The 25,722-nt window shown below is 63.0% G+C and overlaps 1 protein-coding gene across 6 annotated transcripts in view; it reads right to left on the bottom strand.

The window, feature by feature from the left end:
• The window catches only part of SLC29A1 (solute carrier family 29 member 1 (Augustine blood group)), a 33,723-nt gene extending 8,710 nt beyond the window's left edge, over positions 1-25,013 (bottom strand). Inside the window, exons 1-2 of one of the 6 annotated variants that reach the window (XM_075412781.1) lie at positions 24,995-25,013; positions 17,457-17,614 (exon numbers count right to left, since the gene is read on the bottom strand). The gene's annotated coding sequence lies outside the window, so the exon portion shown is untranslated. Of the gene's footprint in view, positions 1-1,528; positions 1,553-4,259; positions 4,409-12,651; positions 12,686-17,456; positions 17,615-24,110; positions 24,506-24,994 lie in introns of those variants that run through there. The other 5 variants (XM_075412780.1, XM_075412787.1, XM_075412786.1 and 2 more) reach the window with 5 other exon arrangements.
• Between the last annotated feature and the right edge of the window lie 709 nt (positions 25,014-25,722).

Below are 25,722 nucleotides of genomic sequence, written 5' to 3'. Positions count from 1 at the left end.
TCGGGTACCACGGCTGGCACTCGGCCCGGGTCCCGCTGCCCAGGCACCCGGGGCGGGAGGAAGGGGTGGCCCGTGGCGCTGGGGAGGTGGTGGGGGGGGCTCAGCAGTGGGGCCCGGGGGTGCTGGGGCACGGTGCTGTGTGCTGCTCCGCCACGCTGCCTTCCCGGCTGCCTCCCGCTTCCGTCCGGAGAGCGCTCACGTCCCCGCGTCAGGAGCCCGACCTCCCGGCGGGTGCTGCCCGGCCGCTGCCTCCTCTCCGCTCTGTTTTGTTTACTGTCTCACTTCGCTAAGTGCCTCCTAATTTTTTCCACAGAGAGCCGGTGCCTGCCAAGGGGCTCACGGGTCAGCACTCATTATGGCAGGAAACACGTCCAGCCGCCGGCTCTTACAAACAGCCCTACCACAAACAGAAAAGGTCACCCCAGCCAACACCAGCAACAGGTGGCAACCCTGCCCCCACCCGCTGAGAGCAGCCCGACCGTAAGGGACCGGGGGATGGAGGCCACCCTGCCTCCCACCCGCCGCAGCACAGCTCCAACCACCTCCCGCAGGAGCCTCCCCGTGCCCAGTCCAGTGGCTGCCCAGCCTGGGGGACAGGGAAAAGGAGGAGCGATGGGGGGCTCGCCCTAAGGACACCCGTTTTGTTCCCGGGCATAGAGCAGTCTGTCTTGTCCCCTCAGAAGCGATGTGTAAGTGGAAGGAGCAAGATAACAAGGAGTGGGCTTAACAAACCACAGGCTAACGCCTCTGAGCAGGTACAAACAAGACACAATTTTAATTTTAATTGCCCATTCACACTGCATCAAGGCCTTGACAGATGCCAAGTGACACCTGCGGTATTGGGCCACATGCAGTCCCATTGCCAGCTAGGCCCTGGGAGCCCATGGCAGGGCCAGCCGCCACCAAAGCCACCTAACCTCCGCAGAGAAACTTGCACTGCAGGACAGCCATGCCTGAAGCTGCCCGTTTGTCACTGGGCTTCGGAGATTTCCCGACCTCTCCCTTCCCACGCATCGCCTTTTCTCCTGCTCTTGCTGCCTTCGCCGAAGGGGAGCACAGCGTGTGCTGAGCTTTCCACTCCAAAGCAATTTCACAGCGGCGGGTAGGCATGCTGTGGGTTTATACCCAGGAACACCAGCTCTTTAAAGAAAAGCCCTTTACGCCACACCAAGCACAGCACCGCCCTTGCGGTCCCTAGACGAGGGGCTGCCAGCAGCCCCGATGGCGAGCACCCCACGTCCCGCTGCCACTGCTTGCAGGGGATCGCTTTGCAGGGCCAGGCTGCACCCCATCCCGTGCATCTGCTCACTCCCCCAGGCGACACCAGAGCCCTCCCGGCAGGAACGCTGACCCGGGGCCCGCCGAGGTTCACCTGTCGCCAGGGAACAAGCCCGGCACGGCACGGGCGTGCGAGTCCCATGCAGCGCTGATGGCCGTGACTCAGCTGGAGGATGGCAAACGCTCTGAGACTGCTCGTTTCATGAGATTTCATGTGCGTGCCTGACGCTGACCATGCAGGTCCTCCTACCTTGTGCTGGGGTCCGGGGAACCAGCCTCCTGGGCAGCGTCCTGCCCGCCTCCGCCTCCAGCCGCCAGCTGCGAGGACACGTGCTTGTATTTCACAAGATGTATGAGTGTGCGCGATTGTGCACCACCACCGCGCGGCTGGGAAAAACGCAAGCCCTCCCAAAATAAGGGCTGGGATCCCGGGGCAAATCAGAGGCCGGTCTGGCTCAAAAGCTTGTCTCCATGAGAGGGCAAAAGCAGACACCAAGAGAGCGTAAGGGTGGCACAGGCACAGCCTAACGGCCCGGCGGCTCCGCCAGTCCCCCAGCCGGAGGAACACGCTGTTCATGCATTTCATCGCCTGCAGCAGGTTTCGCTTCTGCGAAATCCCTGCTTCCCCCTCTGACTCGGAGCCTGTCTCCCCACACGCAGGGCCTCGGCCGGGGAACACTCACCCTGGCCATCAAAGGGTAGATGAACATTGGAGTGGCTTCTCCATGCCAGCCATGGCTTTGCAGGCCTGGATTGTATCCACCCTACAGCTCTCTCTCCAAACAGAGAAATTCTAGCTCACTTAGTCATCCAGGCACGGCTCCACGCCTTCGGTCCTCCTTGTGGCTTTCCTCCCAGCCTTCCCCGGCTCCCCTCAACCCTTCCAGAGACACTGGGGCTGGGGGCCCGCATGGTCTGCAAGGGCGTGAGACGCCAATTTGAAGAGTGGCACAAGGCTTTCCTGCTTTATTTCTGCTTTGTCACTTGCAAAGATGATTCAATGTGTTTTTACGCACACCGAGCTATCTGAAATAGCCCCAGGCCTTGCTGCAAATGGCCAGCTCAGTGTCTAATCTTGTTTGCAGATCTGGGGCTTTGTCCCCCTGCCCCTCCTCTATCACTTGACTTTTATCTAAACTGAATTTCCTACCGCCCTACTGCCCAGTGTTGAAATGGTCTTCTGTACTCTTTCTAGCTGGCACTTGTCCCCGTGAACCTGAGTAATCCAGTCGCCTCGGCAAGCCCTGTCATCTCATTGCTCATTCCCTTTTCCAGGTCACTCACGAACACACCGAAAAAACATGGGACCCAACGCAGCGATCTTTTTCCACCGCAGAAACTGACCGCTGACTCCTACATCCTCCTTCCTGTTTTCGTACCAGTTACGGAGCCGTGTGAGGACCTTCCCTCTTGACCAGCCAGTTCCCTCAAAAACTGGGCTGAAAGCCCTGGCCCAATGTCTTCTGGGAAGCAGCGTGGGTGCCACAAGCCCAGAGTCTCTACCAAGCGCTGCCCCAGCTCCAGGGCCCCTCAGCAGGAGCCTCCCCAACCACTCACGGACGCTATCGCTGCGCAGACACCCGCGACACGCAGCAGATTCATCAGTCAGCTTTTCTCTGAAGTTCCCTCTAGCTCTTCTTAGAAATGAACGTCACGTCTTTCCCTCCCCTCCCAGTCCCTGGGGGCCGGGGCAGGAGCGAAGGACTACTGGCCACACGTGACAGCCAGCCAGTTTGCCCTCCCTTTCCTTCTGGTGAACATCGCCTTGCCCTAGCGACTTGTTGCTGTTTAGATTTGCTTTCTAACCTTTCCTCTGCAGATGCTCCAAGGAGCCCCCTGCAAGAAGGTGGAAGAAACTGCTTAGGCTCTTGTGGAGCAGACAGAGAAGCTCCTTCCTACTCCTGGTGTGCTTTGCGAGCAGTTTCCATCAGGGAGCTGCTAACACTTCCTATTATTCTCGTTCTTCTCCTTTCTGAGCCCTGCTTCTCTGCAAACAGGCTTGCTGCGCCATCCGCTCCTGCCAGCGCTGCTCACGCCTGCATCCCAAGGAGGGACCTTAGTCGGGGAGCAGGATGGGGCCATTTCTGCCTCCTCCCTGGCCTTGCTGCCTGAAGACAAACCCCTCTGCATTGCCAGGGCTTGGAAGGCAGAAAAAACCTCCATACAGCACCCTCACTCCACAGAGGTGAGGGTCCCTGGGCAATGTTTCTGACCTGCTACACCTTGCTCCCTCCACTCCTCCATGGGCAAAAGGAGAGGCAGCTCTAGACCTTCTCTGCCTTCAGGCTTGCGGCTCCTCCAGCCACCACACAACCCCCCCGCAGAGCAGAAGCTATGGAGGCTGTCCCCGCTCCCAGCACCCGCCGCTGGCCGTTATCTTGGCTGCCGGCTGGCGCGGGGGCAGCGCGCAGCCCTGTGCAGTGTTTTGAACCGTGCACACCAGCCAGCTGCAAAGTCCCTCCTCTGGGGAGGTCAGGGAACCCCAAGAGGCTCCCTGGGAGCCCTTGCCCCTGGCAGGTAACGCGACCCAGCCGGGCAGCAAGTTCCCCAGGGCCCGGTGGGGCTCCAGTGCTGTCCCTGAAGAGCTTCCCACCAGCGAGAGGGGAGCAGGCAGTGATGGGGCAGAGACAGCCATAAAACCCCCCTAGGCAATGCAGCTGGGGCTCTTCCACCCATCACTGAGTCCCACGAGGCTGTGGGCACCCACCTCCCCACCGGGGCTGCCGTGTGGGTTTCCAGCCCTGACATATTGCTGGCCAAGTACCAATGTGGAGGCCCTAGAGATGGCAGCCCCGTGACAAACCCACACACCTCTCTCCCCAGCACACAGTGAGTGCCGAAGCCCAGGCACACCTGGTCCCCGGCCAGAGGAAACCCCTCCAGGCATCCACGCAACCCCTCAGAGCGGTGACAGGAGCTGCTGCTTAGCATCCCATCAAACGCTGCGGGGGGACATTTTAATATCACAGCAAGAAGCTTACCAGATGGGCAGGTTGGTCCCGGACCCTCGCTTCTGGTCACTTCAGGCCGCGGGAGTGCGGGGACACCGCAGCCTTGGGAGAAGCAGGAAAAGCCCCACAAACACCGGAGCAGTCACCTGCTCCAAGGCCGGCTGTTTGGGGGTGCGGGAGGAGATACAGCGCCCGGGGGGGCAGGCATTAAGGGGGAACGTCATTTCTGAGGAAGTGTCAGAGAGGGAAAGATAAGCTGCTCCCAGGAGCCTGCCTGCAGAGACAGGGATCTGTAGGGGCTCTTCCAAGGAGAAGGGCAGAAACCACCTCTCGGATCTGGGCAGCGCCTCCAGGCAGCTCTGAGAATCTCCAGGGGCTGCCTGAGGCTGGGGGGCCAGGGAGAATGACCCACCACGGGCAGGCACAGAGGCTCACACCAAGCTCACACCATCCAGCCACAGCTTCCCACGGGACCACCACGGGTTCAGGGAGAGCCTGGGGATGCCTCAGCCCAGACCTTCATCCTCGCCTGGCATCCTCTGCAGCCGGCAGCCCACGTCCGCAGGGCCGGTCCAAGCCCTTGCGGTGCCAGCGTGGCCAGCGGAGCAGCGGCCTGGCTCTGCCAGGGACGGCTGCTCCCCCAGGGTTGGCAGAGGGGCCGCGGCGGAAGAGGCACAATGGGAGGAAGCCACATTTCCGCTTCCCAACGGAGAAAATCCTACAGGACCCCTAGGGAGAACGTCCGGACACCGCAAACGTAAAACTCAGCTGGAAGCACAAGGAGCAGCCAGATGCAGCCCCGAGCCGTGAGCGGGTCCTCCTTGCACGGAGCCTGGGGCTTGGTGCAGTGGTGGCAGAGGCCACCACGGCTCTCCTGCAGGCAGGTGACACTCCTCATTTCCACCCGGTCGGGTGGGAAGAGGGATGCTCTCTGCCGGGGTGGGGCAGCACTTAGGTAAGACCCCGTGGGGCATGGCTGCCAGATGCACCTCTTCTGCTCTGGTAGCTTCCCCTCGAGTCACGCTTGGGCTTGCTCAAGAGGAATCCCCATCTGTACAGATGGTATCTCGACCGGCCGCACCTTGCGTTGCAGTAACAGCACGTCAGAGGGATGGGCTGAGCCTACAGGACCGTGACCCCGTTTCCCCCTCATGTCTGCAGCTAAAAGAAGCAAAGGTGAGATCGGTGAGGAAGAAGCACATGGCAAGACAGGACGAGACCAAAACAGCCCATAGCCAGACAAGTATGAAGATAAGGACTCAGCGCATGCACGAGAAGAAACCCAGGCAGGCCAGGCTGGGAGTGAGTGCCACAGCCCGGGAATGAAAGAGAGGGGCAAGATGAGTTTCTCCACACCCTGCCGTACCTACCAGCAACACATGGCTACCCCGCGGTCACCGCTCAGGGAGCAGTTCTGGAGGGGAAGAGCAGGACTGCGGGAGCCCACCTGCCCATCAGTGGTCCCCGGGGTGCTGGGATGGAGAGTGGAGAGGACTCCTTCTTCATTGCTTCATGTTCCTGGCCCCAGGACTGAGCTCAGAGCTGGCAGACCCAGGAAGGAGTCAGGCCAGAATGACATTAGGGAGATGAGCGTGGAGCAACGTGCAGTGAGGGGCTGGGGGGAGAAGGATGGAGACAGCTTATGCTGCAGCTGGGAGGTCCTCAAAACAGCCCAGCACTGAGGGGCAAGGCAGGGGAGCCTGTAAAATCACTGAAAAGTTCAAAAGCCCCTCTAAATCCTTCCCCAAGCTACGCATGGAGACCCTGCTATGCACAGAGCCCCCGGCAGAGGAGGCTTGGAGGGCTCAGCTGAACCCCAAACATGCTCCCCTACCCCAAATGCCACTGCGCACTTTATGGGGGCTCCTCTCCCCCAGGAGAGGCAGCCCCACGCTGCTCCCGAGCCCCCCAAGCAGGTGGGAGAGCATCCCCTGGGCTGGATGGAGCAAGCCTTGCCCCTGCACCCAGAGGACTCGGCAGAGGGGCTGCAGCAGGCTGCCAGCCCTGCCAGGGGGCTGGCACATGGGCACAGCTCATTTTGCCCCGCTCAGCAGTTTTTCAGAGGCTGCACAGCTGCTTCCCATTTAGTGGGGAGGCGGAGGAGCACAACCAGAGCCAGAGCAACACGATCTTCCCTTGGCATCACCATCGCCCCAGCTCCCAAAATCTGGAGGGGCGATTCCTTCCTGCAGACCAGCAGCCCCCTGGCAGAAGGTGGGACGGACGCACGGGCATGGGGGCGAACCGCCGATGGGCCTGTGGTGGGCGGAGGTTGGCTTCGTCCTCGGCACATCAGCTGTGCCCGGAGGACAGGACAGAAATACCAGGGCTATTTTGGGTCCCCACAGACCGAAGCGGCCTTTGGCTTGTAGGCCAGCTCAGGAACGGGGGCCCTGGCTGACCACTCCTTTCGGCATCAAATGTCTGCAGCCCTACTGGGAAAGGGGATGGCAAGCAGGGAAGCAGGTTTTGGCATCCGCCGTGGTCCCGCGCGGTCCCTCTGCCAGCCGCCTGTCCTGCCAAGATCCCGCTCGCTGCTCGGACAGCCGCAGCCCCTCGCAAACCCCAAGCTGGCTTCAGCTGCTAAATGCAGCCATCTCACAATGGATATGGCAGCTCTGCTCCAGGAGATGGGGCATGTCTGTCACCCCCTCACCCCCTTTGTCCCAGCCAAGCGCACCCCATGATCCCCAGAAACAAAAGGAGGGAGCAGGGATGGATGCCCTGGCTGGGTCTGAGTTGGGGGCACTCCAGGAGCCACATACCCCTGCACAGTTCCCAGCTGGCTTTAAAGCAGGCTGAGGGGAAGATGCTGCCTGCTGAGAGCCGCGCTTGCCACGTCCCCACTCTGCGGCAGCTCCAGCAGAGCCGCGTGGGCAGCGCACAGTCTGTGGACCCAGGACTGGAAAGCCAAGGTGGCAGCATGCCACCAGAGTCACAGAGCAAGCAAAGGACTTGGAGTAAACACCCAGGGCGGAAACACCGCGTCTGGCACCCTCTTCCCTCCTCCCTGAACAGCTCAGCTTCCCCAAACGGCCTGGCAGGACTCAGGTCTCACACGTGGAGAGCAAGGCTCGAGGTGGACACCTCCTGCAGAGGGAGTAAGTCAGAGTCCAAACTTCCCACTCTTGGCGCTGGCCTCGGCCAACCTGTGGCAAACCAGAAAACCTTTGTGCGAGTAGGATCAGCCAGGGAGAGCCAACAGGAGGTGGGGAGCTCACCCCCACATCTGCCCAAAGCCTGACAAAACAGACTCTCCTGCACAACCGACAATAATAAGCCTGTCCGCAACCAGGGAAAGGGCAAGTCACATCCCCTCCAAATCCCAACCTTCAGGCACTGCCGCGTCTGTGCAACCAGGCACCACCCAGCGTGCCACAGCCACAAGGTCCTGGGCTGCCTGGGACCATTGGCATCCTTGGGGATGCCCCAGGGAAGCATGGAGACCCCCGCTTGAGAGCCCCCCAGCGCTCTGCTCCTGCCAAAGTGGCACTTTGGAGAGGCTGGCATCGGCGTGCAGGCTCTGCTGGCATCCCAGCCGCCCCTGCATTAATCTGGGGAGCAGAGGAGACGAGGGCAGCTCGGAGACTCCCCGCTGGCAGACCCGAGGGTATCGCAGCCCCTGCTGAAGCGGGCTGGCCATCCGGCACGGCGTGCTGCCAGAGCTTGCCCGGGTGCCTGAACACGCAGGGGTGCTGATGCCCTCCCACGCCGATGCCGGGCGATAGGGAGCCCAGGGGCTGGGCTGCTGCCCTGCTGAAGCAATCCCCTTCTGACACACCGCATCGCCCTCGCAGCCACGGGGAGGGCAGGGAGGGACAGCTGGTGGTGGACGACTCGTGTTTGTTTATCGACAGCCAGGCTCTTTGCTGCCATTGCGTTTTGTTTTGCATGGAAGGCTTCTCTCTCAGAGCAAGGCCAGCTGCAGAGCCCAGGCAGGGGGAACGTGGGGCCCTAATGGCAGCTCCCTCAAGCCCCAGCGAGACGTGCCTCCTGCCCACCATCGCCCGGGCACACCGCTCCCACCGCCTCTGCAGTAACAGCCCCGTCCGGGAACACGCCGGCAGATCGATTTCCCGACGTTGCTCACCACGCAGTCACACCAGCCTCGCACTGCCATGAGGAGTGGGTGTGAAGCCAGGAAGGAGAAGCTGCAGGGGAGGGTGGATCGCTTCTTAATAGCTCAGTTGTGTTGCCATTGGCCTGTCTCCTCCTCTGGTTAATGGATAACGCTCCCACTCTCATCACGACAGTGAAGAGACCTGCCCTTGCCACCAGCCCCAGCCACAGCCCAGCACCTACAAACTCTGACAGGCTGAAAGCACTGTGCTCCCCGTGCAGCAGCAGGTTCCCCAGGGCGAGAGGTCCCATCTGGAGCAAATTCCATCAGGGTTCTCATCCACATCACCAAGGGAGGATATCCCCGGCAAAAAAAAATTGAGTTGCCTCCAACCTGGTCCTGAGGCCAGGAGAAGACAAGGCCTGTCAAAGGCAGGGCAGGCCGGGCAGGCAGCTCCTTTAACCCTGAGCCCCTGGCCAGGACCAAGAAGGGAGCTGCGCCACCTGTCCCTTCCACCTCCCCGAGCTGTTCTCCGGGGGTAATCCCCAAGCCGAAACGGAAGGAGCTCCTCTCACGAGTGTTTCCCACGAGCAAACCTGTAGCAAAACTCAAACGGGGTTGCCCACCCCAAAGCCCTCACCGTCTTTGAGCTTCTCCAGGCGAGCTGCCCCTCAGCCACAGTTGCAGTAAATCAGCTCCCTGTCTCTGCGTGGCGTCGGTGGGCGGCTGTCGTAGGTGTGATGAACCAGGCAGGGGTGAGGACCACACTCAGAGCCACAGCATGGGCAGCAGAAGGAGAAGCCGAGCAGGGTGGCCCAGGTGGGACGCCCCTGTCCCCAGCAGCCTTGCCAGAGAACACTCCGGCATTCAGGTTGGTGGCTTGCCCTCGGCACAGCAAGGCTGATGGCAGAAGTCTGGGAGGAGACCCAGTCCCGCTGCCTCAGCTTTGGTACGTGGCCGAAGCAGGCTGCTCGCCGAGCGGGAGGCTGACCACACGCCCCTCCGATCCCACCGCTGCTCCCACCCAGCCACATCCCTCCCAGCCTTGCTCCTGTCCGCCTCCAGCCTCCTGCCTGCCTCCCCGCTCTGTGCCTTCCCAGACCACTCACTCCCGGAATTTCCAGCTGGAAATTTCACAGCAAGTTGCTTTCCCATCAGACAAGTCCTAAAGGAAATGAACTAAAGCAGATCTCACTGGCACTGGTGTGGTGGGAAGAAGGCAAGAAGGCTCTGCGGAAATCTGCCTGATTTCCTGCTGGCTTCTTCTGCGTGACCCAGAAGCAGGCAATAGGTCTCTGCTCCCGTTCAGCCTCTGAAATAGTCTCCTGGAGATTAATCCCAACTGTGCTTACCCAGGGCTTAAGAGGCTGACAGAGAGCCTCGAGCGCTGCACCCAGAATGCCAGGCTCACCAATTCGTGTCACCCATGGTGCATGCCAGCTACGCATACCCAGTGCTTTGAATGGTGAGACCAGAGAAAAGCTGGAGCTGGACCAAAATACCACAACAGTGATGATCTTTACACCACCAGCGTCAGGAATGAAGTTACGAAGAGCCAGCCCTACCCTTCCACAACAGCTTCCCTTGTTCCCTGGGAGCAACAGCCCTCATACACGTTCCTCAGGCAGCACCATGGCTCCTCTCCCCCACGGGGAACCCCGAGCCCATGTACAGCCGATCCCCCGACCAGGTCTGCAGGCTCTGGATTGGGAGATGAGGCACAGTGCCGCGCTGCAACCTCAGCTGGGGGCAGCGGAGTCCCTCTGGACCACACATCCTGATGGAACCAAACCCACCCAGCGTCCACCCCTACTCCACAGCCTTCTTTCCCCATCCCACATCTTGCACGCTGTTAGCCTAGAAAGCACTTTGCACTGCTTAATCAAATCCTAATGGCTGCGTGGCTGTGAAATCCCTGACTCCCGCCCATCTACAAACGCCTGTAGCTCTCTCCGCGTAGTGCTTTGTACCTGAACGTGCTGGCAGCCCAGTAGGAGTTAGCATGGAGATGCGACCCCGAGTGCTCGCGGTCCTGCAGCCCCAGGCGTCACAGGGCAGAGCTGGGTGCTGGGGGGCTCAGGAAGGCACAGGGGGACGAGTGGAGTTTGCACTGTGGGGTCGGTACGGAGCTGGCAGGGACCGCAAGCAAACAGCACTTTGCTGATAAGAGCGGGTGTTGCAGCTTCCTTAACACACGCCAAGGACCTGGATGTTACGGTGGACAAAAACAACCGAGATCTACGTGCGTCCCAGAGGAAGGCTGCTTGCTGGCTTCCCAAAGCCGATGGCTGGAGCTTTCCCCTTTGGACAGGGCAGGCAGGTGCTCCTGGGCTCGCTCTGGCCCGATGCGCCTGTCTCCAAGCCCTGTCTCTGCCAGCGAAGCTAGGTGAGGAGCCAGGCAGAGTGAGGAAGGTGCAGCGTGGCAGCAGGTGAACGGGTGCCTTGTCCTTTGTGCCCTGGCTTCACCTCAGACCACAACAAGGAGGGACACAGGTCAGGCCAGGGCAAGAACAAAGCCCGTGGCTCATCTTCAAAAAGGAAGAGGCTCATTAATACCTCCCAGCCCAAGATAATAAGAGCAGAGATGCCATGATGGGGAAATGATGCCAGCAGTTAATTACGCAGCTTGCAGAGGAAGGGAGAAGAGGGACAAGTGCGGGGTGGAGGTGCCAGGGGTGCCACGCTGCCCTGTGTGCTGGCGCTACGTTTGCTCGTTCAGGCTGGCGTGAATTTCCTCGGCCTCTTCACTCCAGGTACCCGGCACAGCGTAGGCCACTGCCTCTTGTCTGCACTGGCTGGGGGGCAAACAGCCACCCTGCAAACCAGCTCCTGGGGCCTACGTTACAGCCTTCGGTGCCGTACGGAAAGCCCCCTGCTCTGTGAAGACCTTCTCGCTGAGCCAAGAGCAAGCCTCTCCCAGGAGCGAAAGGCAACAGCAGGAGCGCTCTGAAGGTCACACGTGTGGTGTCGACACTGCACTGCACACAGTATCAGTGTCCCACGAGCCGCACTCGGACAGCCAGTGAACCCGAGCATCCCTGCCTAGTCACACCCCGAGATAGCTCTGTGGTGAAGGCAGGCCCGACGGAGCCCGAGGCTGCCTGCCAGCTCGCAGGGGCTGGCGAGCGGAAACGATGCCGCCGAGCCGGGATGCGGTGCAGGAGGGGAGTGGGATTTCCCGTGTCGGCATTCACAGAAGTCCCTCAATTGTGTCGGCTCGCAACAGGCAACTGAGGGGCCGTTGGGCCGCTTCCTGCTTTGGAGCAGCCGGGAAGCACATCCAGCTGTGGCCAACAGCTGCACGAATCGCTCCTGCAGCCCCTAGCCCTGGGGAATCTACTGGCCTCAAGGATACAGGCTCACTTGTCTGCGATCCCACAGCCCCAGGGCTTGGCCGCCGCTGCCTTCCCACACAGCACGCAGCTCCACAGCCCGTTCCCGAGAGGCAGATGGGAATACTGGTTAGTACAGGCACGGACTGTGTTGGTCTGGCAGTATTAGCACCTAGCAGGGGCAAGAGGCTCAGATTTAACTAGAGGCTCAGATTTAACTACAGGGTTGGGCAGGACGGCACAAAAGATCTCCACACGGGGCCCTTGGTGCTCCTGCCTGGACCAGGCTCTCCATTAACACAGCTGGTTTGCTCCGGGACGGAAAATAACGCTTACCAAGATCTTCCACAGCATCCCGCAGCCAACTGGGAGCACTTTCTCGAGCAGGACTCGGGGCAACCCTGGCCCAGCGGCTTTTCCGCCAGCCACGGTGGCCCTGCGGAGCGGCACACGGCACCCAGCCCACACCTCCTCTCGACGGGTGCCCGGCTGCGGCACCCCAGCACCCCCAGATGCAAACCCCCTGCGGCCCGAGGACCGCCGCGCCAGCTCCTCGGCTGAGTCCTGCATCCCGCAGCATCACCGCGCTTCGCATCCCCCAAGACCGCTTTGCGACCCCCGCCCCCCCCGGCTCCTAGCAGCCTTTCAAAGCTGCCGGGTGCGTGGGTTCCCCACGCACCCGGCAGCTTTGAAAGGCTGCTAGGAGCCGGGGGGGGGGGGGGGGGCGTATAACCTCAGCGACTTTGAGCCAACACCTTAAATACGAGCACCCACCTCTGCCCCGCTAAGGGTAGGAAACACACACACACGCTCCCCCCCCCCCCCCCCCCCCCGTCCTCCCCGCTTCGCAAACTCCTCCTCCGCTTTTTGCCGCCTTCTGCGCCACGCGGTTCCCCCGTGGAGTGGGGGGGGGGAAGGCGGGTTTTCCCTTCCCTTCCCCTCCCCATCCATTTCTACGGGGGAAAGAAGGGGTGAGGGGCACCGCGATCCCCCCCCCGGGCAGCGGCCCCCACCCCGCGGGTGAACCCACCTGCTCCGCGCTGCTCCGCGCCGCTCCGCTGCCTGCTGCCCGCTGCCCGCCCTCCCTCCGGGCTCGCCCGCCCCCGGCTCCCACCCCTTTCCGCGCCTTCCCCGCATCCCCACGCCCCCCCCACCGCCCGGGGCTCGCCTGCTTCGGCAACGCGCGGGGCGGGGGGAAGGGGGGGCAAAGCCCCTCGCCGCGCTACCGAGCTGCGCCCGGCTCGGGTCTGCGTGAATACGCAGGGATTAGGAAATACTCCAGCTCTAAGGGGAGCTGTGCGTTGAGTTACGGCTCGAAATGGAGCGTGAGCTAGGTGCATCGCTTGTCCCCCACCCTGCATCCTAATCCGGACAAAAACTGCTTTCCGCTGGCAGGCACCACTTACACGTGTAAATATATATATATATATATATATATATAAACATAAATAAAATATCGCTATCTCCACTTACAGAGAGGATGGAAGGCAGCTTTTTGCACTGTGCGTTCATGGCAGTGCTACTCGGGATGGCAGGCGACGCGCAGACCCCTCCAGAATTCAGCAATTCCCCCGCATCCAGAGGCCATGAAGTCTCATCGTGTACCCAGTATCCAGAGGGCAGGTGGGACTCCAGGCTGGTGTTTTTCAGGCTGCCTGTCTCCAGGCTCCTATCTCTCCGGAGTAGCTATCTACTCCGCTGTGATAAAAGCCTGTTGTTTTGCTGGAGTGCCAAGGTGCGGGCGGACTTGGGGTACTTTGTCCCCGGCGAAGGGGAGTGCACCTGAATTCAACCTCATATCCAGACGGTTAAATGGTCTGCAGAAACCTTTGTTTTCCGTAGCTCGGCGTTTCGAGGTGCTTCCTCCGGGAGCACGGGGCCCTGCTCACTCGCTCTGTTCACCTACGCTGCGTGGCCGCAGGCAGTGGCACCAGGAAGTCCCTGCGGCAGCTGGGACTGCGAAAGCGTTTGCTTCCATTAATAAACTGCGGCGGAAAATTCTCTGCAGACAGCCATCGGTTTGGGTTGGAAATTAAAATCAGAAGTTAAAACACCCCCGAGTGCTCTGGCAGAGTCCCATCCTCGCTATCTCTCAGCGAGATGATCTCTAACACACATCTCCCCGCAGAATCCAAACGCCAAGCTCTTACTGTACAACAGACCTGCAGAACATCGACACATACGCAAAAAGTCCCCAAAGCCGGAGAAAAAGGCAGCGGGGACAGGGGCGAGACAGCTACCGGTGCTTTCTGGGACGCAGCAGTGACACTGTGGAGCGTCGCCCTCAGGAAGCAGCTTCTGCGCTGGCCTGGCTGGGAGCAGCCTCTGCCGCTGATGGCTGCGCCGGGGGCAGGTGTTTCTGGCAGTTATGGGTTTCTGGGGTTAGATAGCAGGGTGCACCAAGAACATGAAGTGAGCAGCAGACAATGTTGTCAGATAATAAGACAGGAGGCTCTTGTCTTCAATGTAAGATTTGTATCAGATCAAACTAAAAGCTCCCATCTCCAATTAAGCTCCTGCTGTATCTCCCAGGCAATGGCGGATCCAAGCCCTAGGCCTGCCTTTCTTCAGCCTACTTACCCTAAGCCTTTCCGATTTGGAAGGTCATCTTCTGGGTGAGCTGCCACACAGGCAAACCTCTCTCCTCTCCTCTCCTCTCCTCTCCTCTCCTCTCCTCTCCTCTCCTCTCCTCTCCTCTCCTCTCCTCTCCTCTCCTCTCCTCTCCTCTCCTCTCCTCTCCTCTCCTCTCCTCTCCTCTCCTCTCCTCTCCTCTCCTCTCCTCTCCTCTCCTCTCCTCTCCTCTCCCCTCTCCTCCCCTCCCCTCCTCTCCTCTCCTCCCCTCTCCTCTCTTCTCCTCCCCTCCCCTCCCATAACTGAAAAGCAAGGTCGTCTGCTTTGGGATGTCTCATGTCACCTCCTCTCTAGCTTTGAGATGTGCCACGCTGTCACCTACGGAGCCCCGCGAGCCCTGTGGCAGTCGCCAGGACCTCGATGCCGCAGCACCTTGGGCCCCGTGTTTCCCCTCAAGATGTCCACACTTGCCGCTCAACAGCACGAGCTAAAATTTGATCATCGCTACTATTTGATTTTTCCAGATAAGCTCCAACTTTAGCACAGACTAAAAGCTGCAGGAACCGATCCCTCAGGGACCCCTGAGCACGGGGTCCAGACCAGCAGTGCCCAGCCAACCTGCCACTGTGGTTTGCGAAGCCAGGACAAGGCTCTCCACACCATTAAGAGCCTCAGATCCTGTTGGGAGGAGAAACGCCACAAAATTTACCGTTGAGTGAATATTCCAGGAAGTCTCCGCGTCAGGACAGGGTAGGTGTAGCTGCTGCCTCACCCCAGGCTTTCAGCACGGGGTGCGTAGCACTTACCATCGCCGAAGTACGGGATTAAATGTTCTCTGATTCACAGCTCTGGTCCAGTCTGCACAACCACTCCTGAGCACTGGAATCAACATCTCTCCATAGAGATGTCTCTCAGTGGAGACGGGGGTTTGAAATCCATTAGTGCTGAAGAGCGTCGCAGCCACCGGCGACCGCAGGCAGACAGGAGGCCAGCAGATATACCCGGGGGAAGGTGAGGATAAAGGCAGCTTCCAGCTCCTGAGTGCAGCACGGGCCGCCGGCTGCTCCTCTGCGCAGACCTGTGCACCCACCCACCACCGGCTTGCAGGACGGGGTCTAACGATGCCTTCCCTCGGGCAAGCAGGAGACCCGGAGCGAGCAAGTCACCACGAAGTGAGGAAGGCCAAGGCTGGGAGAGAACATCCATTGAAATCCAGCCCTGGCTGGGGCAGGACAGAAGAGATTTCACCCACGGGTCTTGTCTCAAGAGAGACACTTCAGTGCCCCAGGAGCACGTTCACCCTCAAGACCAATGCGTGGTCCTTGGGCTGTGTGACGCCAACACCGGCATGTGGTCTCAGGGGGACAACACCTCCTCCGTGAGGGAAGGTGACAAATCACAGCTCCGGTGACAACTCGCTTATTGCCCCGCAAACACGAGCCCTCGCTGAAGGTCCAAGCTGCCTGGCTTCATCCTGACGGGACGCGTTGCCTTTGCGGAGCCCTCTGCTCCCAAGCGACTCCCAGGCTGTCGGCTTCGCCTTTGCGAGCAGAACAAGCCTTCCAGAAGAAGCAAACAGCTAGGTTTTCTGCTCCAAACTGGAAACAGCTGATGCGTTGCCCAGCGCTGGTACTGGGCCCACCGCTGCACGACACCAGCACGACGCACGGAGCTAGGGGCTTCTCCCCGTGTAATTTGGGCAAGGAGGAAAGGCGGCCTCGAGCGGGGCCCAGGGGCTTGTTGCTCTTCCACCCTCTCCACCACTGAAGAAGCAGCGTGGTGCCAAAATCCGCTGCTGCTGTTGGCAGGTTGCTGCGCTCCCCAGAGCAACAGGAGGAGGCAGAGCCCTGCTTTCCCGGAGGAAGGCGGCCAGCAAAGCCTCTCCCTTACGTAAGGCCGGGGGTCCCACGGACACCAGGGTCACCAGGACGTGCTGGTGCGGCTCAAGCTGCCCAGCACTTCGAGTTTTCGTTCTGAAACCTGAAATGTGCGCTGCAGGCGTTGCGACGCCATCACCTGGGGCCCAGTTTGTACGCTCTGGGCAGAACTGGTGTGGAACTGGCAGCACAAACAGGCGAAGGGCTCTCCCTTCAGAGGCGCTGGCTGCCAAACCTTCCACAAAAGCTGCTTTCCCCCCGCCCCCCCCCCCTCACAGCAATTCCCTGCTTCAACTAAAGCCACGAAATCCAAAAGGGGAAAGCAAACAAACAGCTGGTTTGGAAAGCAAGAGCAAAAAGGGAGATTTATTCCAGGCTGTGGGTGATGCATCAGATGAGCTGAGGGAACATTTTCCACGCCTCTTGGGCAATATTTGAGTTTTCGGGCCTGAGGAGCCAGGCAGCCTTCGCAGGCACTCAGTGTTTCCAGGATCCTTCGCACTTGGCACCCACGTCGAGCGTTTTCCTTGCAGATTTGCCAGCACTTTGCAACCATACACTAATTAACCCACCAGTCCTCCTCTACAACACAATCTCCCTTTTCCTCTAACGTGCTATTCCTCTATGCTAGGGACAGGGGAAACCGAGGCACGACGAGGCCATCATTACGCCGTCCAGCTCCCCTTTCCGTTGCAGAACCGCCCTTCCCTTTGCCGGCGTGACCCGCGGCGACAGAAATCCCCTCGATGGAGCGCTGCCCACCCCGTCCCCGAGGAAGACAGGGGCAGCTCGGCTCAGAGAGCCCCTGCGCCAGCCCTCGGCGCCGCAGAGCGGAGGAGCAGCGAGCCAGGGTGCTTAGAAGGCAGAGCAGGCTGGCGGGAGCGGGCTGGCAAGCAGATTAGCAGCTGTATCCGATTCTCTGCACGTGTGACAGGGCAGCGGAGCGCAGCCGGCTTGGGAAAGGGGGAGAAGGGGCTTTTTAATCTGTCACATGGAGGGAAACACAGAAGATGCTGGACCTCTGTCAAGTGCCAGCAGGTTATTAACCTATTAGCCAAGGGGGGGGGGGGGGGGGGGGGGAAACCACTGCAGGCTCCTGGGAATCCAGTTATAATGAGACTGCAGTGATCCTGGGTGCTGTGACAGTCAACAAAGCGTCTCAGCCTGTTGCTGAGAGCAGCGCACGGCTCAGGGACCGTTTTAGCTTTGCTGTTGCCTCCCTGGCCCTGGCTGGCCCCGGAGCAGGGTCCTGGCCACAGAGCCGCTGGCAGACCCTTTCTGGGGTGGGAGCTCTCCCATCACGGCTGGTGGGGCTCCCGACGGCGAGCCCCCCGTGCTCTGCCCTGCGTTTCGGGAGGAGAGGTGGCAGGGCGGGGGTGACGCTTACCCGACGGCCTGAGCCCGGCTGGGACGAGGCCGGCTGCGATCCTCTCCCAAGCTCTGCCCGTGGCGTGGAGACCCAGCCAGGCACGTCACCGCTCGCAGGGAGCCACGTGGATCTCCAGTGTGCCGCCGCCGTCCCTCTGCTTCCTCACACGACCCAGCCTGCAGGGGTAAAGGCAGCTGCCCGTCACTTCTTCACTAGCGGGCTGTGGGCAGCAGGAGCTCGCTGGGAGCAGAGGAGCAGCCCTGGGTGAAGACCTGTGAGGGCTGGGGAGAGGGAGGCAGCTGCTGCCTTTTGGCCCCACCGCCTCCCAGCGCTCAGCATCCCCCTCGCTGCTAACACCCAGATGTGATGGGGTGAGGATGCTGCTCCCAAAGCTCGTGGGCAAACAGCCTGGGGACAAGGCGGGGAAGGGCCTCAGCCCCGAGTGCCTCCAGCCCGCTGTCGAGGCCGTGGGTGCCTTCCAGCCGGGCAAGCGGAAACAAACCCCATCAACCACAGGGTGGGTGCAGCTCAGCGTGGGGCCTGAGGAACCCTCCCAGCTCCCGGGGGCTGGTGTGGCCGGTGGGGTCCAGCCACGCTCCAGCCTTTCTCGCATGGCCAGAAGGGAGGGGCTGGCACCCCGTGGGTAGCGGTGTCTCTGGGACCTGTCACATCTCCCAGTTGCCAGGCCGGGGGGGACACAAACCCCTCTGCGCAAGCCACTGCCGAGGGTCTCCAATCCCTGCCACCTCCTGGGCGCGACCCTTCCCCCAGCGATCCTCCCTCCTCCATCCCCATCCCTCTGCCTCCCTCCCTGCACCCTGCACATCTTCCCTCCCTCCCTGCACGGGCTGCTCCACTGCCGCCTTCTCCCCAGCCCAGCTGCCCATTTGCCCTCTCTTACAAGCATTTACTGCCTAATGACACCAATTAGCTGTGGAGCTGCTGGGTGGCTAGTTATTGAGTGACAGCTGTGCAGCCACCGGCCAAGGGTGACATGTTACCCCCACAGCATGCAGTTTCCACCTGCCAGGGGCCGAGCTGAGACCTTGCTAAACTCACGACACGCAGTGCAGGCTCCCGTTTGTACCGTGGGAGCCAGGGTTAACCTTTGGCCCAGCAGTGGCCAGGAAGCTCCTGCGGCCCTCAGCAGCGGCAGCCCCGGGGCAGGGGCCACCCCGAGCACCCCGTCACCCTGCTGTGGTGTGTCACCCCGTTGCGGTCTCACACCGGGTGTCCTTGGCGGAGGATGGAGCTGGCGCGGGTGGAGGGAGCCACTCTACAGTCAAGGTCACCCGGCCCATTGAAGCAGCGCCGGGGGCACATCCCGCTGCTTGGCCGGCAGCACCAGCCTCCCGCGATGGGACGGAGCAGAGCCGTTGAGCCAGGAGCTGCCTGGCGCCCAGCCACCCTCGTAAAACACCGCGGGGGAGCTGCGGGCAGCTGGGAACCAGGGGACCTGGCAAGAGGAAGCGGGGCGGCAGCCGATATGTGGTCATGCTCCCCCCCCCCCAAAGCCCATCCACGCCCCAGTGAAACCAGGTGCCCGGCAGCTCCCTGGGTCTCATCTTAGAGGCGGAAGAAGACTTTCTGGAGGGTGGCTGAATCCCAGCCCCGAGGGACAGCCTGAAGCTGTGCCTCCCCATCAACACCTTGGTAGCAGCAGGCAGAGCCGTGCTTCGGCACTCGGGGATTGCCGCTGCAGCTGGACGCTGCCCACCCTGCCCACTCCCCAGATGGGCTCCACAGCCACCAGCACTCAGGGACCATGGCACACGGCCATCTGCAGAGACGAGGGCTCCAAACACAGCCCCAGGAGCTCTCACGGCCGTGCTGGCCCTGGCCTGTGCCCGGCCCAACAGTGTCTGGCTTGGAGGAATTCAGCTCTGTGCAAACGTCTGGCACGGCTGATTAAATCCTGTTTGGAGACTAAGCCCATCCCATCATGCTTTCCCCCTTGGGCAAATCGCAATGGAGCTGTGGCTGAATGCTCCCAAACGTCCCCCAGGGAGGTCTGCAGGAGGGCCCTTTCCCACAGCTCCCAACAGTACCCGCCGTTCATCATTTCCCCTCCTTGCCAGTCACGCTCCCATGGGTTCCCAAGCGAAAACGCAGCCCCCAGGCCACCCGGCGGAGCACAGCCCCAGACATCAAACGAAGGGCAGGCAGAACCCACGGCCAGCAGCCCGACCGCCGGGTGTCACCCAGGCGACTGCCCTCCCTCCCGCAGCCCCTCGGCAGAGCCCAGCGTCCACCCGCGGGCAGAGGACGTGCTAACATGGCCCAGGGAGAAGGAAACCCTGGGCGGGTCCCGCGCCCCTCGCACATGGGGCTGGGGGACACCCCCAAGAGCCTGCAGTGCCTCACACGCGTGCTGCCGGGGGGGCCCGGACAGAGTTTGGTGGTCCCCAGAGGGGAGGCACCTGCTTCTGGCCCCTGCCTGCCCTCGCTGCAAAGCTGCCTGGCCCCGAGAGGGGCTGTACTGGGGCTGTGCTGGGACTGTACTGGGGCTGTGCTGGGGCTGCACTGGGAACCGTACTGGGGCTGTGCTGGGGCTTCACTGGGGCTGTACTGGGACTGTGCTGGGGCTGTACTGGAGCTGTACTGGGACTGCGCTGGGGGCCGTACTGGGGCTGTGCTGGGGCTGTGCTGGGGGCCATACTGGGGCTATGCTGGGGCTGCACTGGGGCTGTGCTGGGAGCCGTACTGGGGCCGTACTGGGGCTGCCCTGGGACCCCCGCGCAGCCGCAGAGCACCCACAAACGCTTCGCCCGGGGCGCGCGGCCCGGTGCTGCCCCCTGGCGGCGGGATCCGGCGCTGCCCCCTGGCGCTGCTGGCCCCTGGCGCTGCTGGCCCCTGGCGGCGGGCGCGGGGCGCGGCGGCCCCCGGGTGGGCGGCCGGCGGCTGTGGGCCCCCTCCCGCGACCGGGGAGCCCGCGGGGAAGGGCTGCGCCGGCCCGTCGGCTTCGGGGGGGAAGGGACCAGGCACCCTGAAGGGCGGGCAGCGAGTCCGAGGGCTCGTCGCGCCTGCTGTGCCCCAGCTCTCGGCATGAAGGTGGTGGAAAGCAGCAGGGCAGCGTCTGCCTGGGGGTAACGCCGTGCAGAAGGACAAGGACAGTTGCCCAGGGAGGCTGTGGAGTCTCCTTCTCTGGAGATATTCAAGACCCGCCTGGACGCAGTCCTGTGCAGCCTGCTGTAGGTGACCCTGCTTCAGCAGGGGGTTGGACTGGATGACCCACAGAGGCCCCTTCCAGCCCCGAACATTCTGTGGTTCTGTGATTCTCCCCGCTGCCCTGGGCCGCGAGGCAGCCAGGAGCGTCCCTGCCGAGCGCCTCGGGGACGAGAGGGGCTCCTGGCGCTGCCAGCCCAGGGCTGGTGGCCTGAGGCTCGCTCCACACGTCCGTCCTCAGCCAGCCGGGACTCACAGACTGTCTCTGGGGAAACGCACCCTGCTCTGCTAACACCGTGACCCAGACCCAGTAAATCTCCTTCCTGGCCAGGCAGAACAGGACTGCCAGCCCTGAGAACAGCGGTGGCTGGCTTCCCACGAAGACCCCCCCCTTCTGAGGAGGAGCTGCAGGCATCACCTACTCCCTGCCTTCTCCACTCTCCTCGCAGGACATGCCATCTCCAGTGGGCGCGGGTGGGTGGAGGAACCTCACCTGGCTCGTTCGCCAGTGCCTCGTCCGGGGACGGCGGAGCTGGGAAGCTTGGCAGCGGGGCCGAGCTGCCGTGCAGCGCCCAGCAGTGCTGCTGCTGTGCTGCTGCTGGCCCCGCTTTGTAGCTGCAGCTGTGGAGGAGCCGGGATCCCTGCAAACAGCCCGGCAGATTGCTGCTCAAGAAGCGGAAGAGCTCCACGAACGCTTGGCTGCCCGGTAAGCCCAGGAGCGGCTCGTTGCTGCCGGCAGCTCAGGTCGGGGCTGCCCGCTCCGATGCAGGACAGGCTGCTCCGCCGCTGCTGCCCGCATCCCCCGTCCCGCTGCTCCCAGTGCCGCCCAGCTCGCCTTCAGGCTGCTCCTGGCTGGGAGTAGGGGCTCCCTGTATGTCTGTGTGCAAGACAGCCGGCGCGGCGCGGGCGGCCAGCAGCAGCACGTGGCCGTGCTCCTCTACCGCGTCCTCCATCATCTTTCCTACATGGGCCTGGGCACCACGACAGACCATGTTTGCCATCTCCTACCACCCGGCCGTGCCATTTTCCCCTGCTCCCTACCTTTCCCCACCCATCGCAGCCCCTGCAGTGCCTGCTCCCTCCCCGGGAGGGGACAGGCACAGCGAGCCATGGTGGGGGACCCTCTTGTACACCTCTTGTGTGAGACCTTTACCAGGCAGCAGAGTGGTACCCTGAGAGGCACCATGGGGTGCAGGGATGAGGGCCCTGCCATGAGCCCTGCACTGCCTGTACTTTCATGTCCCTCTCCCCTGCTCGTGGGGTCAGGCCCCCGCAAACAAACCCAGGGCTGAGCCTCAGGCCCCGGGGGCAGCCGGGACCTCCGCCCTGGGCCAAATCACGCTGAGGGCAGCTGGATGCGGTCCTGTGCAGCCTGCTGTAGGTGACCCTGCTTCGGCAGGGGGGTTGGACTAGATGACCCACAGAGGTCCCTTCCAACCCCGAACATTCTGTGATTCTGTGGGGCACGGCGCCTGGGGAGGAAGGAGCTGGATGGGGAACGGTGCAAGGGCAGAGAGCAGGGTCCCAGCGGTCAGCCTACAAATAGAAAGGGTCATGGGACAGTGCCTGGCCACTGGGACAAAAAGCCTGTGAGCGGTGGAAGGGGCCACAGAAGAAACCCCAGCACGGAGGCGAGGGGTGGCACAGCCCCAGGGCCTGCAGGAGCAGGGAGGGCTGGCACGGCGGTGGGGGAACTTGTGGGACTAGTGGGACAGGGAGACAGCCGGCGCTCGGGAAAGGCTGGGACTGACCCAAGGAGGTGACAGTAAGAGGTGGCTGTGCCAGTCTTGGAGTGGCATCCGCATGTGCAGGCCAGCCAAACGCTGTACCCAGCTGGCCAGTGCTGGGGGGGTGGAGGGCGTGTTTGCAGCTCCACCGTGCTGTCCTGGCGCTGGCTGTGTCTCCCAGAACAGGTCCCCAGCCCCGTTGGGGGTCCTGGGAGGGGCTGGCAGGCAGCAGCACCCCACACAGGCAGGGGTCAAAGCACCCATCAGACAGCCTGCCACCCCCCAGCACCCCAACCCTGGCTGCCCTGCCCTGCCCTGCCACGGGATGGGTGCCAGGGCTTCCCAGTGCGCTTCCACCACCGCTGCCACCGGGGTCATAGACTCATAGAATGGCAGGATTGGAAGGGACCTTGAAGATCATCTGGTTCCAACCCCCCTGCCATGAGCAGGGACACCTTCCACCAGCCCAGGTTGCTCCGAGCTCCATCCAACCTGGCCTTGAACACTGCCAGGGAGGGGGCAGCCACAGCTTCTCTGGGCAACCTGTGCCAGGGTGTCATCACCCTCCTGGTGAAGAATTTCTTCCTAATATCTAATCTGAATCTGCCCTCTTTTAGTTTACAGCCATTCCCCCTTGTCCTATCACTACACACCCTTGTGAAAAGCCCCTCTCCATCCTTCCTGCAGGCCCCTTCAGGTACTGGAAGGCTGCTCTAAGGTCAGATCACATGCTCACAGATATAAAGCTGAATGGTAATGATGGCTCAACTATTGCTTGTCTGCCCCAGTGCCCACCCACCCCCGTGGCAGCAGGCACTGGCCCTTAACCCTGCGCCCTGTTTACAGCCCGCAGCAGCAGTCTCCAACCCACGGCCAGTGCCTCCCAGCCCATGGGATGCAGTGCAGGGAGCTCCCACCCGGGCCCGGGTGGCCCAGGACACAGCCACTCTTGCTTACATGCTTTTTTGCGGTGCCGGCAGGCCCCTTCCCGCGCTGCTGCCGTGACAAGGCAGGGTCCCGCACCGTCCGGGCAGAGGGCTGCCAGCCGTGCCTGCCCGGGGCTCGCCAGGTCCCAGCACGCTGCCTGCCGCCTCAAGAGCACAGCGCAGACGGGTGCGGGACAGCCCTCAGCCCCAGCCCAGGGACCACCCCGGTGCTCCCGCTCCTGCCTAGCCCTGCCTCGCACCCCACCCTGCCGAGGGGTCCCCCAGCTGCGGCAGTCACATCTGCGAGAGGGGTGCTGCGAGGGGTCACACCGCTGCCGTGGCGCTGGTGCGGGAATGCCTCGTGCTCTGGCTTTTCCCAGTGCCGGCCCTCCTGCCCCGGTGCCCTCCTGGGGACCCTGCCCCAAGGGGACCCTGCCCCACGAGAGGGGGGCATTGCCGTGCTGCGAGCTTGCCCGGGCAAGGAGGGCAGGTTGCCGGCAGCCAGCCCCACCACCGCTGCTCCCCCTTTTTAACTTCCCCCCGCAGTGGGGCCAGGCTCCAAACCCTCCTCGCAGCCGTGGGACCGGAAAGCTCCAGGTCCTCTTTGGGTTCCCAGACCCCTGTCCCCGCGGGGTGGGGGTGTCAGACAGCGGGTGATGGCTCTGGGAACTCAGGGCAAGCCCCCAGCTGCGGGGTGACCTTGCAGCAGGACTGCTCTGCAGCCAAAAAGGGGGACAAACCCTTGGCTTGGGGGGGGGCTGGGAGCCAGACCCCCTCCCCGGTACGCAGGGGAAGAAGGCACAGCAGGGCCAGCGCTTGCCCCTCTCCCCCCCCTGCCCGCACCCAGCCCTTACCTCGAGCGCTGGGCTCTCCTGGTGCCCGCCGATGCTGCCCGCAGCCTCCTGGCTGCCCGCTGCCAAGCGGGGCCGGGGTCTCCTGCAGCGGCGGGGCTGGGGTGCAGAGCCCCCTCCGCCCGTGGGCCCGGCCGCCGGAGCGGGTTTCAGAGCCGTGGCGCTGGCCGGGGCCGGCCGAGCATGGCTCCCGCTGGCTCAGCAGGTGGAAGCTGCACGCACGGGCGGATTATCGGGGGGGGGGACGGGACGGACGTGGCTTCTGCCATGGGAGCTGCGAGCGGGATTCGTCGGCGGATCGCAGCGGGGCCGAGCGCCAGCGCGGGGATGCAGAGCGGGGAGGCTGCGGGCGGGGGGGCGACGCAGCCCGCGCAAGGGGGGCTGAGGGTGCCAGCGTCGCCCCTGCGATGGGGGCACCTCTCCGGCGGCACATGTCACCCCACGCCGCTGCGCTGGCCCCGGGCCGTGGCGCGACGCTCGCCGAGCCCCCACCCCACCCTGGGTCTGCGTCGGGACGGCGGGGGGGGCCCTCAGCACCCGCTGCCCCCTCCGCCGGCCCCTCGGCTGCTCAGGAATGAACTGGCGCCTGCCCACCGGCCGCTCTCCTGGCATGCGTGGCTGGAGCCACGAGCGCCGTGCCTCGGCCTCCTCCCCGCGCCGGCCGGGCTGGCCCCCTCCCAGGGCAGCCCCCGGCCCCAGCTGCCCTCTCGCCTCTTCCCATTAAGGCAGCGCAGGCGGCCGAGCTTCGGTGCCGGAAGAAAACAGGTGCCGGAGCCAAGAGCGACGGAGCCGAGCGGAGGGGGGGAGGCGCGGGGGGAGCACAGAGAGCGCACCCCCCCCCACTCCCGCAGCAGCACCCCTCGCCAGCATCGCCCCCCACTCCTCACCAGGAGGCCCCTCTGCGGGCGACGCTGGTGCGCCCACCTCCGCCTTGCTGCTGGTCCCCAGCCTGGTGGGACACCGCGGCGGGGGGGACAGCCCGCTGCCCACGTCTCTCCTCTCCCCGCCCTTGCTGCAGAGCTGGGCTGCAGCCAGCGCTTCTATTTTCAGCCCCACGATGCGTACGAGGAGGCGAGGGGTGCGCGCGGCCGAGCCTCGCAGCCTGCCGGGGAGAGGCCCTGCCACCCGTGGCCCTGGAAACTTCTCCTTCTGCCCCTGGGCCGGCGCAGGCTCAGGGCAGGCTGGGCCAGCTCCTCTTCCCCCTTCCCAGCGCCAGCAGGAACCGGGGCAGCTGAAGCCGGCGTAGCCTGGTGAAGTTATTGCAAAATACCTGGGATGCAGGAAGCCCCCGGGGGGGTCTGGCCGTGCGCCCCTGGCCCCCTCCACAGCCCGCAGCATCCTCCTGCCACGACCTGGGCCAGCGGCCATCCTGCAAGAGAGGAAGGCTGGGCAGGCTTGGCAGGGCTGCCCCGGCAGGAGGACTGGCTCTCCAGGCAGTGGCTTCCCCAGCCAGCTCCTGCAGCAGGGAAAAAGAGACCCGTGTGCCCTACGGCATCAGCTGGGTTGGGCGCAGGCAGAGGAACCAAGAGGAACCATGGGACAAAGCATCCTTGTGAGAGGCACCAGACTCTTCAGGCTTCTCCCCAAGTAGGACCAAATTCTGCTGCGGGAGCCC

Source organism: Opisthocomus hoazin, chromosome 2 (genome assembly GCF_030867145.1).
Source record: "Opisthocomus hoazin isolate bOpiHoa1 chromosome 2, bOpiHoa1.hap1, whole genome shotgun sequence".
Classification (NCBI taxonomy): domain Eukaryota; kingdom Metazoa; phylum Chordata; class Aves; order Opisthocomiformes; family Opisthocomidae; genus Opisthocomus; species Opisthocomus hoazin.
This window is presented reverse-complemented; position numbering and strand designations above follow the sequence as displayed.